Genomic DNA, 3,729 nt, shown 5'->3' with positions numbered 1-3,729 from the left:
GAGGAGGAGGAGGAGGAGGAGGAGGATGAGGAGGAGGAGGATGAGGAGGAGGAGGAAGAGGAGGAGGAGAAGTAGATTCAACCAAGGTGGGGTCAGATGGGAGGAGAGCAGAAGGCCATGCAAAGGTAATAAGAAGAGAAGAGTTGTTGAACCCAACCCACGGTGCCTGGGTGTTTATCACGTTGCTCTTGCAATTCTGTAAATTTAAACTGTTTCAAAATAAAAAGATGGGAGCAAAACACCTTTCTTACTGTGACAATTTGAAAAGAAATGTGACAGGAAGGGAAGGTCTTTCCATGGAAGGAATTTGCAGAATGTTTAGTGAGGGCCTAACTTGTCCAGCATCTGCTCTCCTTTTCTGGAAGTTTATGGAAAACTACCATCAACAGCTATAGAGTTTATCACAATAATTCGTGGTTACTTTTTTTAAAAAATACATTCTGTGAGGAGTTTATCTGTTTTATAATTCAGATGCTGAATTCAATGCCTGAATTCAGGCATTGCCACAATTGACCAAACATGCCACGCGTTCAGTGTTACAGCTGTTGTGGGATTTCATTGCTGTTCGTTGTTGTTGAGACAGAGCCTCCCTGTGTTGCCCAGGCTGGAGTGCAGTGGCTCATGGCTCACAGTAGCCTGGAACTCTTAGCCTCAAGTAACCATAATATTAAAGATAGGTGTATGTTTCTTGATAGAGAAAGCTAGTCTCAGTGACTTCCTCCTGAGCCAGCCCCAGTCTAGCAGAGGGCTCTGCTCATCAAAGTCACTTAGGGGTCTGAGTTTTCCAAGACCGCCTCTCTTCGTGTCTGTTCCTGTCACCTTGGCAGGGGAGAAAGGAGATCCAGTCCTGGGAATTAAATCTCCCACGCTGGAAGTGACGTGTGTCACCTCTATTCACAGCTCATAGGCTGGAGCTGTTCATATGTCCCCAACAAGCCCAGGGGACAGGAAGATCCACCTCTCTTGGGCCCCGGCATCTGCTCAGCAGCCTCACACCCTGTCCTTCCAGGCGGGTAACAGCTGTCCTCTGTTCTCTGCAGCCCCAGCGCACTGCCCAGTGCCTCAGCACAAGATGTGTGCACAAGAAGTGCTTATTGAGTGAGTGTATGACTGTTTCCAAGATTGCTCTCCATAATAGAGAAGGGGAAAGTAATGTGTACACACCGTGTGCCAGGCACGGCGCTAAGCGGGGGGAAGTAATGTGTACACACCGTGTGCCAGGCACGGCGCTAAGCGGGGGGAAGTAATGTGTACACACCGTGTGCCAGGCACGGCGCTAAGCGGGGGGAAGTAATGTGTACACACCGTGTGCCAGGCACGGCGCTAAGCATTTTGGCCACGACCTCTCACATACTCCTCTTTTAGGATAGGTACTATTAATGCCATCATCTTGCAGATGATGAAGCTGAGATCTTACATAACTAAACCAATTCCTGCAGCCGCCAAGTGATGAAACTGGGAACTCTTAACCCACTCCTTTGCTGCCTCTTTGAGATTAAGAGTTAGAAACTTGGAAATTAGAGATTTAAAGTTAAAAGAAAAACTTCTACATGAATAAATACAATCTATATGGAAACTATAACTAGACAGAGTCAGTGGTGTCTGCCTGAGGTCATGACTTCTGACCCCACACAACTTAATGTGGATGGGTTTTAGTTTTCCATATCGCTAACTTGAACCCCTGTGGTTGACCCTGTGGGGTGTGGACTCTGAAAAAGCCTGCGGAAAGCAGGCTGCCCTGAGGAGGTGAGACAGGACTTTGGCATTTGGGCAAGGAGAGGGTGAGAAAGAGGCGGGGGGACAATTTGATTTTCACCAAACTTGCAGCCTGTCGGATGGGCGCTCTGAGCCCCAGGGGATAAGCCAGGCCCAAAAGCCACAGTCTGGAGGCAGCTTCAGCTGGCGCCTCAGTAACCCCTGGGACTGGGGCTGGGGCCCCCAGGGGCATAACTGAGACCCCAGCGTGACCTGGGAAAGACTGAATAAAGCCAAGAGTGTAGGGCGCTCCCCCAGGGGAATCCGACCACCACTGCCATCGCGTGCTGTCCACCTTTAGGAGCCGGTGAAAGCCAAGACCCTCCCGCACCCTGGCCCCCCACCTTTGCCTGTGTGCATCCACACAGGGGCCTTCTGTGGCCAGCCCAGCCTGGACCCACCTCAGGGCGCTTGCGCCTGCTGTCCTGGGCCTGATCCCTCATCCCAGTTCTTTACTCCCCTGCCCCACCCCTGAGGCCTCCCCAGCCACCTGCTCACCTCCCTCCCCCGGCCTCCCCGCTTCTCCTCACTCCTGTTCTCAGTGGCACAGGCCACCCTGCCTGGTGTGGTCTCCTGTGTTCTTCTGTCTGTTGTTTCTGTCACCCCCACCCCACACCAAGAAGGCAGGCAGGGACCTGGGCTGCCCTGTGCATGGCTCTCTTGGCAGAGACTCCATGCTCTTAATGATACATTGAACAAAGGGGCTTCAGAGATACCCCCCCCAATTCACTGCCTCCCCAACCGTAACACACAGGCCTTGTCTCCCATTTGCGGCCCAGCCCCAGGATTTGCTTCCAACATTTACTGGCACTTGTTTTAGGCAGACACCGCGTAAGAAACGGGCACTCATTGTCAAGTGCTCTCTGGTTCCCACGGTGTGGCAGGCACACAGGCAATGACAGGCCAAGACTTTCTTTGAGGCTATTGCCTCTGAAGAGCTCTCACTGGTGTTCCAGGTGCTGCTCTCACGGCTGTGCATACATTCAGCACTTCACGCTCCCAGCACAGAGAGGCAGATGCCAATGGTGCTTCTATTCCCGCTCTGCAATTGAAAAGCAAGGCACAGAGATGTTCAGTGACTCCCGGAGCCTCACACAGCTCGAGAGCTATAGGCCCGGGATTTGAACCAGCCAGGCGGCAGGCCCAAGCCTCTACCGTGGTGCTGTCCCTGCCATAGGGCGGTGTAGGGAGGGAGGGAGGGGCAGGCTGAGCAGGCCCAGAAGAATCAGGAAAGGAAGGAAGAGGCTGCGTGAGTTTCTTGGATAAGGTGGCAACAGACTGGGGGACTTGAAAGCTGGGAGAGGAGCAAGTTTATGCTGCAGCGTCCTTTCTCCTTGGCCTTTTTGGGTTGCCAGCTTGAGCAAATGAAAATAACAATGTCCACAGACTGCATGGGACATGCTTATACTAAAAATGAAAAAAAAAAATTACTTATCTGAAGTTCACCTGGGAAACCTGTATTTAATCTGGCAACCCCTGATTTGAGGGAAAACATTTCTTGAAATACCTTTTCAGTTATTAGCTTCCTAAACAATCTTACATTTTGTGAAGTTGGTTGGTGCAAAGGTAATTGAGGTTTGTGCCATTACTTTGAAGGCAGATTAAAAGTACAATTAAAGCTACTGGATATAGCTTTGAAGAATTATGATCTTTAAAGTTCACCACAAAAGGGAACACAGAAGGAGAACGCCCTGACTTCCCTCTGTCTCGTGCAGTGTCGGATGTAGGAGATGGCAAGGAGTTGCTCACAGTTTGTACTGATGGTTACAAAGCATGAGCATCCCATGTTAATTACACGGCTAAAAATCCCTCCTTACAGAAGACGTGAAAGTGAAAAGAATGCTTTCTAGCTACACTGTCCCCGCTCAGAGACCATTAACTCAACTTTAACGATGTCTTCTGGCAGTTACAATGAAGGAAGGGAGGGAGGGAGGGAGGAAGGGAGGGAGGAAGGAAGGGAGGGAGGGAGGGAGG

Source organism: Cebus imitator, unplaced genomic scaffold (genome assembly GCF_001604975.1).
Source record: "Cebus imitator isolate Cc_AM_T3 unplaced genomic scaffold, Cebus_imitator-1.0 Scaffold159, whole genome shotgun sequence".
In the NCBI taxonomy this organism is placed as follows: Eukaryota; Metazoa; Chordata; class Mammalia; order Primates; family Cebidae; genus Cebus; species Cebus imitator.
Note: the sequence above shows the minus strand (reverse complement) of the source record.